This window comes from Miniopterus natalensis, chromosome 1, assembly GCF_054644295.1.
Source record: "Miniopterus natalensis isolate mMinNat1 chromosome 1, mMinNat1.hap1, whole genome shotgun sequence".
NCBI lineage: Eukaryota > Metazoa > Chordata > Mammalia > Chiroptera > Miniopteridae > Miniopterus > Miniopterus natalensis.
The window spans coordinates 138,026,779-138,039,300 of NC_142081.1; positions in this window are offsets into that span (position 1 = coordinate 138,026,779).

Genomic DNA, 12,522 nt, shown 5'->3' on the forward strand with positions numbered 1-12,522 from the left:
GAATTTGTGGATAAGGGCAGAAAACACTTTCAAAAACTAAAGTTGATGAAAATCAACACAAGACACCTTAAGCAAAGGAAGACATTCTCACCTGTGTAGTGTTCTTGCTAAAAGGGTTCACCTGGTTGATCTATTAACAAGCAAAGTCCAAGATGTTTGGCCTGGACTCTCACAATGTCACTGTAATAAAAGGGAAAAAAATTCAAAGGTGGGTATGAGAGGTATTGTTCTAGAATTTAGGTGAACATTGACTAAAAGAGACATGACCATTAAATGTAATGAACAATATTTAAGAGGATCCTAGATTTTTAAAAGAGTTATAAAGAATATTTTTAATTGGGTAAACTTGAAGATGGACTATACATTAGATAATGTTATTATAACAATCTTTTAATACTTGCCTGTGATAATGGAGTTTTGGTTATATAGGAGAATGTTTTTGTTCTTAGGAGATGCGTGCTGATGTATTTCGGGGTGAAATGTCATGATATCTGCAACTTTAAAATGGTCAGAAAGTAAAGAAAGGTTCAGGGCCTGGCCAGTAGTTCAGTTGGTTAGAGCGTCATCCCAATAGGCCAAGGTTGTGGGTTTGATCTCCGGTTAGGGTACATACAAGAAGCAACCAATGAATGCAAGTGGAACAACAAATTGATGTTTCTATCTCTCTCCCTTCTGCCCTCTCTCTAAAATCAAGCAATAAAATTTTATAAATTATAAAATACATCTTTAAAAAAAGAAAGATTCTTTTTTTTTAAATATATCTTTATTGATTTCAGAGAGAGGAAAGGAGAGGGAGAGAGAGAGAGAGAGAGAAACATCAATGATGAGAGAGTCATTGATCAAGCCCACAACCGGGGCATGTGCCCTGACAGGGAATCAAACCCCGATTGCCTAGATCCTAGGTCAACGCTCAACTGCTGAGCCACGCCTGGCCTGGCAAGAAAGATTCTTATGTAAAAGAGAAATGTTTATATATATGTTTATAAATACATACATAGAATATTCACATATATAGAAGTGTTCATGTGTGTGATATATACATCACACACATATAGGGAGAGAGAGAAAATGTGACACAAGTGAACAATTGGTGAATTCAGGTAATTTACTGTTCTTCAAAGCTTTCTATAGAAACAAAAAAGTTTTCTATAGGTTTGCCTTTTTTTTCCAAAAGGAAATAAAAGAATGAACTCAAAATGAGAATGAACTCAAAATGGAGGTGTTGATCATTCATGGAAGTGATCTACCCACCAAAGGAAGGGCGAGTGGTTTTTATACACTGGGCATTTTGCATCACTTCCTCCCCACTTTATGTCCTTGAGTCGCAAGCAGAGGGCTCTTAATCCTCGGGTTGGAGCCCTTCCCAAAGAATTAATGTTCAAAATGATTAATTCTTACTCTTCAGTCAAAGGAGATCTATTTTAAAAAACTTTTTAACCTATCTGAAATGATACCTATCAGATACACTCTGTTATAATTTCTTTTTATTTTAAAGAAATTAACAAAGTTTGAGCTTCAGTTGCTTCCTCTAGGGACAATGCAAGGAGACTTCAGAAATATATGGCTTATAATCAAAAGTAACTCACAGTCTGGCTATAGAAATTTAAATTTTCAATCATGGAATAAATATCCAAGACTAGTTCTGTAGACTAATTAGGCTTTTCTAATTCATGATGTCACAGAAAAATAATTGAATTAGGTTGAACATATGAATTTCACATTTTTATTGGTCAAGAACAGTTGAGTAGAGGCAATTTTGTATGGTTCAACTATAAATTTTCTATTTACTAAACAGATACAATTGTAATATGAGGTGCTTTTATTTGTTAAAAAAAATTATCCTTCTATAAAATGTTTATTTAAGTCACTGAAAATCCTCTCAGTTTTAGGGAGCTCTTTAATTATTTTGAACAACAGACTATTTTGAGGGAAAGACACATTTGCTTGAACTGACTTCAACCAATGCCTACTTCGGCTGTTTTTTGCGGTTACCTGGCACTATCAGTTTATTTTTTAAATTTTAAAAAAAGGTAACACAGATTTAGTAATTAATCCAAAGGACTTGATCCCACAACATAAATATTAGATTTTATTTTGTTTTATTTTTATTTATTTAATTGTGGTGAAATATGCATAACATAGTATCCTGACCATCTTAAGTGGACAGTTCAATAGCATTAAGTGCACTCACATTGTTGTGCAACCACCACCGGCATCCTTTCCAAAAGTTTTCATCTAGTAAAATTTGAAACTCTGTAACCACTTAAATTATGACTCCTTATTCCTCCCTTCCCCAAGCCAAGCCAGCCACCACTCTTTCTACCTCTTTGAATTTAACTATAACAAATACCTTATATAAATAGATTTATACAGTATTTGTCCATTTGTGACTGGTTTGTCTCGTTTAGCATAATGCCCTAAAGGTTCGTCCGCTATAATGTGTCAGAATTTCCTTCATTTTTAAGGCTGAATAATATTCCTCTGTGTGTGTGTGTGTGTGTTGTGTATATATGTGCCACATTTTGTTATCCATTCACCCATTGATGAACATTTGGGTTACTTTCATGTTTTAGCTTTTATGAATAATTCTGCTATGAACATGGGTGTACAAATGTCTCATTGTGACCCTGTTTTCAATTCTTTGTGTTTATACCCAGAAGTGGGATTGCTGGATCATATGGTAATTTAATTTTTAATTTTTGAGGAATCACAATATGTTTTCACATTATCTGTACCATTTTATATTCCCACCAACAGTGCACAAGGGTTCGAATTTCTCCACATCTTTGCCAACATTTGTGATTTTATGGGGATTTTTTTAATAGCAGACATCCTAATGGATATGAGGTGGTCAATTTTGTTTTGAACAAGACTTTTAAAGCATACTTTAAGTGATTTACAAATATACATCTTTGAAAAGACTGTTGGGGAAAAACTATTATTTAGTAAACAGGTACCCATGGCTTATATTAAATTTACAATGACGGCATAAATCTTGAATTTAAAAATTGACAGACGATCTGCTCTGAAAACCGTATTTGATGAAAACCATTAAATGATGGCCCTATGAAGAATGACACTAATGTCAAAGTTGCCCATGAAGAGTCTGAATAAATTGTTTCATGAAATATGGCTGGGGAAAAAAGCAATATTTCTAAGTGAATATTTATGCATGTAATTTTAAGTATGTATGTGTATCTAAATTAATAAATTATAAGTAGGCAATTGTCTGCTTTTATTATATCTCAAAAGTTTATATATTAAAATAGGCAAAAAACTTGGCTTAAAAGTTTCTATATTCAAATCAGCCAAAAATACGAGATCGACTTATGTTGGGGGCACCCTTCTACTCAAGTGTGTACAGGATATGATGCTTAACAGTTCTCAAAGCACTTGTGACTGTCCCTCTCTTTGCAGAAAGAAACAACCTGGGCACATCCTCTAAGTAGAGATCAGAGACAATGTTTGATAAAGGTGAATTTGAAAATAACTACATTTTTAATGGAATACTACATACAGAGGTCATATGCTAGGCCTTAGGAGTCAATGACAGCATCACAAGGTAATTCTTCTGTGGGGCACAGAACATCATTACCCTAACCCTGCAGTGATGCAGTGTGCAGAGCGCTGGAGCGGCGGTGGTCCTGCACAGAAACAGGGGCCAGTGTGTGAGAGGCCACATCGCAAGCCTCTGGGCACAACTGGACTGAACCAGGCACCAGAAAAGATCAGTGGTTCTTTATTCTCAATGAGCTGATCAACCTCTGAAATGGTGCAGACAGAGGTTTCGGGGTGTGCTGCAGACTAAAACAAAACAAAAAACCACACACACAACAACATAACTAAGAAGGTATGTGTTTGGTTCAACAGACAAGTTTTGAGTACCAGCTATATATCCAGGCTTGTGGCAGATGCATTTAAGGCTAACCAGAACTCAGTCACACGGAGAGGTGATGATGATGATGGCAGCAATTTCCCTGAGCAATGACCATGTGCCAGGCACAGTCCTAAGCAGTTTGTGTGAATCAGGTCAAGTCATCCTCACAGCAATCCTACCACGGCCTATGAAGCCCTGTGTGATCTGGTCTGAGGCTCCATCTGACTTCATTTCCTGGCACTCTAGTCTCCCCGTTGGCCTGTCCTCTTTAGCCACACTGGTTTGGGGTTCCCTGACCACATCAAGGACATTCCGTCTTCAGAGCCTTAACCCTTCCTGGTCCTTCTGTCTAGTACGCTCTTTCCCAAGACATCTGCGAGGCTCAATTTGTACTTCCTTTAGGCCTCTCCTCAAGTGTGACTGTATCAGTGAAAGCTTCCCTCATCACTGTATATAACATAGCACATCCCTTCCCACCTACAGTGGACATGGCGATGCACCACGCACCCCCCCTTGAGCTCCTTTCACAACAATCTCTATGTCAGAATCTGCTTCCTGAGAAACCAACCTGCCATTCCCCATCATTCTCTTTCTCCCCTGCTCTATTTTATTCTCCTGCAATAACTTGGCACACCTAAACATGTTGCATATTGATTTACATATGTTTCTCTAGCCCTCTGTATGTTAACTCCATGAAGGCTGGAACATATGTTGCTCACTGCTGTATCCCTCAGGTACCTGGAGTAGTACCTGGCCCATAGTAGAAGCTCAAGAAATATATTTTGAATAAGTGGATGGACAGATGAATTAACAAATACCACTAGGAAGTAGATATTGCTGTGGTTGGCATTTTACAGTAGAGGAAACCAAGGCTCAGAAAGGTTAAGTAGCTTGCCCAAGGTCACACAGCTAATGATTGGTGAAGTCAGTAGAAAGACTTAAGTGGGATGTTTCAATAGAATGTAGACAGTAAGACATTGCATAATATGCTAAGGAAACTAGAAGCAAACCAAATAATAAGACACATTGCAGGGGCACAGTTAAGGGAGAAATGAGAAAAGTAATTTTTTCTGCATCAAAGTTTAGAAAGGTGTGAAACTTACTTTTTAAAAAGTTAAGAAAGCAAACAGAAGGGTTTCACCACCCTGATGAATGGCTAAATAGTCTGGATTCCAAGTAAGAACAATCAATGCCCAGCCCAACCTTTTATTCAGACCCAAAGCCATTCAACATTAGGTGTTTCCACTAAATTTTCTTTTTTTCCTAAACCATCAGTTACTTATCATTTAGCTAAAATTTTGATTGAAATAGATTAATAATCAAATTTGTTGTCATTGCCTATATTCCTGGCTATTCCAAGGTAGCAGGGACTCAGGGGGGTGGGGATAAGCAAGGAGAGCACTCCCTTATCACACTCACTGAGAATTTAATGATATCAACAGCTAACAGATGACAAGGCTGTGAAAAATGGATCCTTAGAAAAGCCTCTATATTTGATTATAAAACTCTGACTTTAAACAGCCGAATAGTTGCTTAGAAAAGTACCATTTCTTCATCTTTTTTTTTTTTTCTCTTGTAAAAAGGAAAAAATAATAAAGAGAAATAAAAAACTTGTCCTAAGCCTCTGTCACAGAGAGAAGTAGTAGAAAGTCACATTATTTTTTGGAAGCAAAATAAGCAGCACTGAGTGAATATGTTGAGGGTGGAGGTAGGATTAGGGGGTTTAGAGAAAGTTGGGTGTCCTACAGACAAGAAAAATTTTGACTTCCTTCTTTCCAACAGAGAAGCAGGTAGCTGTCACTTTGACTTTATAATATTTCAAAGATCACAAGTAAAAAAATTACAATACAGGAATGTGAAGCCATAGAAGAAAATCAAAGGAGAGCACATGACTTTTGGTGGCTTGCAAAAGAAAAGATAAAGGAAGCAAGGAGACAAAATGAGCTACTCCAGAGAGTTAGAAAAAAAAATAATGCTTTTACAAGTCTATCAAAGGGAATAAAACCATGAAAGGGAAGTATACTACTAAATAAAGGGGAAAGAGATGAGATGAAAACCCAATTAAAATAAATGTATATAAGACGCATAATCAAGCTGTAGAGACCTGGCTGTGAGGTTTTTAAGGCTAATAAAATTCATCCATCTGTCTCCAGAGCATAGAGCATCTCTCTTCAGGCCAGAGCCTGGACTAGGGGGAGGCAAGTGAGGCTCCCAGGGTGCAAAATTTAAGGAGGCACTTATTCTTCAGGCCGTGAAAGTGCAGGGTCAGTACCTGAGACTGGGTGCCTCCTGAGAGCTTGCTCCCTCAGCCTGGCTGGCCTCGCCCTACTCCAGGCTCTGGTCAGGGCCATTCACCAGAGTGTGGATGAATCTGAACACTCTTTCTGAGACCAGCTGGCAGCAACACACCCCATGCCAGGGCTGGACGAAGACCTGAAGGTTAGGAGAAGAGGCCATCTTTGGGTTGGTAACTCTTCCTAGAACTCAGTGACATGAAGCTCTGCTACTCCCAGCTTTGGACAAGTGAGCTTGAGCCAGTTAGTGATCTGGGACCCCCCAGGTACCATTGTCACGCTAGACTCTGCACCCTGCAATGACCTGTGTAGGCTCTGGTCAGCCCAAAGCAGTTCAGCTGACACACTTGTCTAGGAATTCAGTCAACTGCTGACAGGACAACAGGTCCACCTGTGTTGGCTCAGCCTTGTCTCATCAACGCTACGCTCATTTCAATCGAATCCCAACCCACGGGCTCCCGCTATTTTACGTGAAGATGAATGAAATGGCGATTCTGTTGAACCCGCCTTCCCTTCTTCCCTCACGTCCCGCCATCTCACCGCTCAGCTTCTCCCAGCCGCCTCTTACTTCTGCTCCCCGCTCCCTAACGTAAGTGTGTCCACGCCCCAGTGACCATTGCAAAGCACTGAAGTTGGTTTCATTTGCGGCCAGGTCAGAGCCCTCTGCAGGTCCCATCAGAGGCTGGCTGGTACACTGGTATCAGTTCCCCAAAGTACAGACCATCTTCATGAAGTAGCTTCACCCTGGAACCCTGTCTGATTTTGTCTTTCTTCTGTCTATTGCTTTGTCTAAGTTTTTGCTCCCCTTCTGCCTTGAAAAGTGCAATTATGCCACCGAGACTGATTTCCCCGGTAGAGAATGGAACGGCCGTTATTAATTTGTCCTCACGTTAATATACTTCATTTCCTTTCATCTTTATTACCCATCTAGATCTTCCTCAGAGGTCTTGTTTACATAAAACAGGACTCTTGGATGCAGAAAGTGCTTAATGAGTCTCAGCCTAACCACTACAGAGCAAACACCGTGCACTCCCCCTTTATAATTATGAATCATTTGACAGTATTAAAAAACGTCTTCGGCAAGTGGTGCCAGGCAGCTTTTTTTTCTAGATTTTTTTTTTTTACTATAAAGATCAGCCATAAAGTAAATTATGAGCTTGGTCCATGACATTTTGGCATTAAGCTCTAACAGTAATACAAACTGTGCTCACATTACAGGCTTGAACAATCTGGCTCTTCTTACACTCACAAGTCCCTTCCCCCCCCCTTCCTTCCTTCCTTCTTTCCTTCCTTCCGTCCTTCCTCCCTCCCTCTCTCCTCCCACCTTTCCTTCCCTGCTTCCCTCTTCCCTTCTTGGTTTAACTGTTTGCACACATTCAGAGCACTACACACAGAGAAATAAGACTTCAGAGCCATCAGCCCCCTCAATCCTACTCGCAGCCCATTTCCTTGCCAAAGGATCTCCGCTCAGCAAAATTAATGCCTGAGCCTGAGTTGCTGACCAGTGAATTGCCCTCTGACTGAGTCTGTATCATGAACAAAGTGCTGGAAGCAAGTAGTTCAGTTTGAACAATTAGTTACTGAGCACCTGTCATTGCTTTAAGTGTTGATGAAAACCAGATGCGGGAGCGATTAATTTTGGCCTGGTGGGTTGAGAAAGCCTATGGAGCTCAGCGGATATTTGATCTGGACTTTGAAGGATCACTAGGAGTTTGCTAGCTAGATAAGGAGAGAGGATACGTCAGAAAGAAAGTCCCCGGTAGTATAGACATGGAAATGTGAAAACACATCAGGGTTTGGGTGAGGCTGGTACAGCCCGCTGTGATTGGTTTACAGGGATCCTGGGCAGGCACCACTGAACTGGAAGATGAAGCTGGGAGCAATAGACGGCTTGTCAAGGGACTGCGGTATGTACAGGAACAAGCTGCTCAGTCACAGAAGTGATCTCCCTTAGTCTTTGTGAATCATAAGCACAGTCCACTGCAAAATTCAAAGGTGACTAATGTGGAACAATTCATTCTATCACACATTCATATTTTTCCTTTTCATTTATTTTTATTTTATTTTATTTTTTCCATCACCACATATCTGCTCTATGCCCTCTTTCACCTCCACCCACTCATCCCCACAATCACCACACTGTTGTTCATGTCCATGAGTTCTCTCTCTCTCTTTTTAAATTTTTTGTCAATCCCTCCATACTGTATCCCCAAAACCCCCCCGACACACACACCGCCAGGCTGTCTGCCTGCCCTCTATGAGTCTGTCTCTGTTTTGCGAGGTAGTTCAGTTTGCTCATCAGTTCCACATAGGAGTGGAATCATATGGCACACAGACGTATTTTGAATGCCTTCTACGTGCATGGCACTGGAGTAGAATAGAAAAATGTGGTGCTGGCTCTGCAGGGGCTCACAATCTACCTAGGAATACAGAGGTACATAAATAATTACAGCTCAAGGCAAAATGAGACAAGGCAATGAGAAGGAAAGGGTACAGAAAGCATAGGGGTGGGAGCAATGAATGCCACCTGGGGAGGCTTCGGGAAGAGTTCGCTGGTGGTACAAGGAGTGGCTTAAAACAAGGGCAAGAGCCTTCTAGGCAAAAGGAACGACCTGACCAAAATGATCAGGATGTGCAAGATCAGTCTGTGTTTAGGAAAAGGTAGGGAATAGAGGCTAGCTTTGAGGAAGAGTGTGGTGGTAGAAAGATGGGCTGGGATGAGTTTGGGAGAAGCCTTGAATGCCATAACAAGAAGCCTAGGCTTTATCCAGAGAAAATCGAGATCAACAGAAGGTTGTTTAACAGGAATATACCAAAGGCATAGCCTAGGCAAATATGTTTCATCTTGAGAACCTACTTTTTTTTTTAATTTAATAACAACTGCCAGGAATATCTTGAGAAGGATCCTGGGTGCAGTGAGGGGGGAAAATGGATACTTTTATCCATTCAGTTATATTACTAGCCTGAAAAGCACTCCTGCTATTTGAATAGTAAAGAACCTCTGGGAAACAATGGTTTGCTGTTGCTCCACACATCCCCCTTTTATTCACCTCAATAAGATCTCAAGAATAGTGGACAACCCTCACCCGAGACTTTTATCATAAAGCAACCCTACCCTAATCCACTCAACTGCAGGACGGAGACACCATTAGTTAATAACACTGGCCAAGTCCTTTGAAGTTCAAAAGTACCATAAACACACTTCAGATTGTTATTAGTAACCAATGAAGGAGAGACATCTTTCCAGCACCCAACATAAAAGACTCTGCAGGTGGCACCACGGCCTTCTCCTCCTTCACTACAACTACTCATGGCATTGTTTCTGCTGACATCAAGGGCAGCTCTTGCTCTTCCTGAATATCAGCGGACCTGGGGAATCAGCATTGCCAGCTGGCTGCAGAAAACATTGGCCTTAATTGTCAAAACCTAGAGCTAAACCATCCAGATCAGCTGGGAAACCTTAGGAGAAGGCAGTCATGGGACAGAGCAGCAGAATCTTTGAGATGGGAAATTGGACTGATTGAATTCTCAAGTCTGGTTAAGGGGTCCTTCATCAGGATCCATAGAATGCCCCTCTCCCCAAAAGGGTTCCATGGATAAAATTGAAGGGAGAAAAATAATTTACACCTTTACTTTCAATGACCTGTGATTGAAATTTAGCATTTCCTTTCATTATAAATGTAATCAACAAACCACAGGAGCATTTTAGTACCTGTGGTTTGTTCACTAATAGAAATCACAGTGGTTTTCATGTCATATTACACTAGTTTTAGATATCCTGAAATATTGTTTATGGTCATCACTTCCTTGAATTGTGATAGGTATTAGACTCAGTGATAGATCTAGATTTTGTTAATTGTTAATAATGAAGTGCCGATATTATTATATGGCAAATGCAGTTTTTTTAAATATACAGGCTATTTTTTAGAGCAGCTTTAGGTTTGCAGCAAAACTGAACACAAAGTACAGAGTTCCCATGTACCCCTGCTCCCACCCCCCAACACACAGCCGCCCTACTATCAATATCCCCCACCAGAGTGGTACATTTGTCACAATTGATGAACCAACATAATACACATCATTATCACCCAAAGTCCATAGCTGACATTCTGTGGGTTTTGACAAATGCATAATGGCAGATATCCACCATTCCAACATCATACAGGAGCATTTTCACTGCCCTAAAAATCCCCTGTGCTCCTCCATTTATTTGTGCTCCTCTCCCAAATACATTTGTAGCTTTAAAAAAATATTTTGATAACTATTTTACTATCATTGTTTTCTTTTTTTAATCCTATGAATTTTATGTCTTTAAAAATTCTGAGAAGGGGTGGTTGGCTTCCGTAGACTTCCAAAGAGTCTAAGGCAGAAATAGGTATTCCTTCTCTCTTCTGTCACAGAGAGGAGACCCCACGGGGATGGGGCAGGCTCTCCTCTCCCATCTCCCCCTTGGAAGACCTCCCATACCTCCTTTATTACATAGAGCAGTATAACTCTGTCTGTCTCTCTATTTAAACTTGTATACTTTACACTGAGGTTATGGAACTTGTTTGTGATTAGCAAACCAAGCAGCCTCTGGTTACCAACACCCACCCTTCTTAACAGGGATGGGGATTATAAGTAACAATTTTTTTCTTGTCATATGTTCAAAATAAAGAGATTTATTATATGTCCAGTACAGGAACCAGACCATTTTACACTTCACCAATTCCATAACGAGAAAAGCAGGGAAACGGCATTTAAATACCATCACCTTTCTAAGGTTTCCCAGGGGTATTTTTGTACCCTTTGTAGGGATGCACCTGGGAACTGGTGGGTTGTCCAACCTTAATTCAGCATCCCTTTCCCATCCCCCGGCCTTGTCCATCAGCCTCTTACGGGCCATCTCTTCTACAAGGTGTTTGTTCCCTAACCCTCCAGGCACTGTCTCCTCTCTATGGACTTAACAAATTACATCGTATTTAAATTGTTTGTTTAGTAATAACAGCTAAGACTTATTAAGTATCTGTCATGTGCCAGGCACTTTTTTTTCACCGTCTCACAGTGGTTTACTAAATGTTTAACATGTGCTGCATTAGAGGAGGGCTTTACAAATCTGATATTCACAACCACCCTAATGATATTACAATCACCCTTAGTTCACAGATGAGGAATTTGTGACTCAAAAAAGTCACACACAGTATTTCAAGGGTCATGCAAACTTGATCAACTTGACTTTAAATTCTGCATCCAAATCCACAATTTGAACATTGAGTATTTTATAACATTAAGGAATTATTGTTATCTGTTCTTTTAGGTATGGATAATGGTATTTTTATTATATTTTTTAAAAATCTTTTTCTTTTAGAGATACATTCAGAAATATTTACTGATAAAAAATCAAATAAAACCTAAATCAGTAAATGACATCAGGCCTAAAGTATTCCATCAGTGCACATCCCCAATCACTGTAGTTTAGAAAGACCTAAACCCAGTGGAAAGAGCAGGGTTTTTCCCCAACAAGCTTTGTGACCTCGGGTGAGTCACTTTGCCCTTTCCTTATTTATAAAAGGTGATCTTCAAACAAGGTGATGGTTATTTACTTCTGTGTTTCAGGACAGACGGTTTCATAGCTAATGGTGGTTCTTTAATAGAGTGCAGACTATAGCCAGATATGATCACTCTGCCTAGGTTTAGACATACCTAATCAAGAAAATATTCTCTTACTCTATGCCAAAAGTCTTTAGAGTCAAACTTCTTACTTCATTTGTGTTTTTTAATAAGCAGTAGGACCTTTCTCCCAATGAAATATTATACAGATGCCTATTTTATAAGCCCTTTAAAGAGAGTTGCTCTGGCTTAAATGAGAGCTGAGAATAACACCCTATAAAACTTCAGTTGTCTAGATCATCCAGAAACTGTTTTAATGATTATATTTATTAACTTATCTAATTCTCATATCACCCAAATAAGATGGGTACCATTTGAAGGTGAGAAAACTGAGGCACTGAGAGTTTACGAAAGTGATCCAGTGTCATAAATACGGGAAGTACCTGAGCTGGACAGCCTGGTTCTAGAACCTGTCCTCTTAGCTGCTCTACTACGACACCCTCATGTGGTTACATATTTATCTCTCATTAAACTGTAAGGTCCTTGAGGGAGAGCGGGGATATGAGACCGCTCTCCTAGTGTCCAGTTAAGAACAGGTGTTCAGTAAACATGTGCAAAATGAATGAAATTTATTGGACACTTTTTAAAAGCAAAATTAAAACTCATTAAACGTTATGGATATGAATAGGCAGTAGAGATCAAGCTAAGCCCCTTATTTTAAAGATGAAAAAACTGAGGCCCTGAAAAGCTAAGGAACTTGCC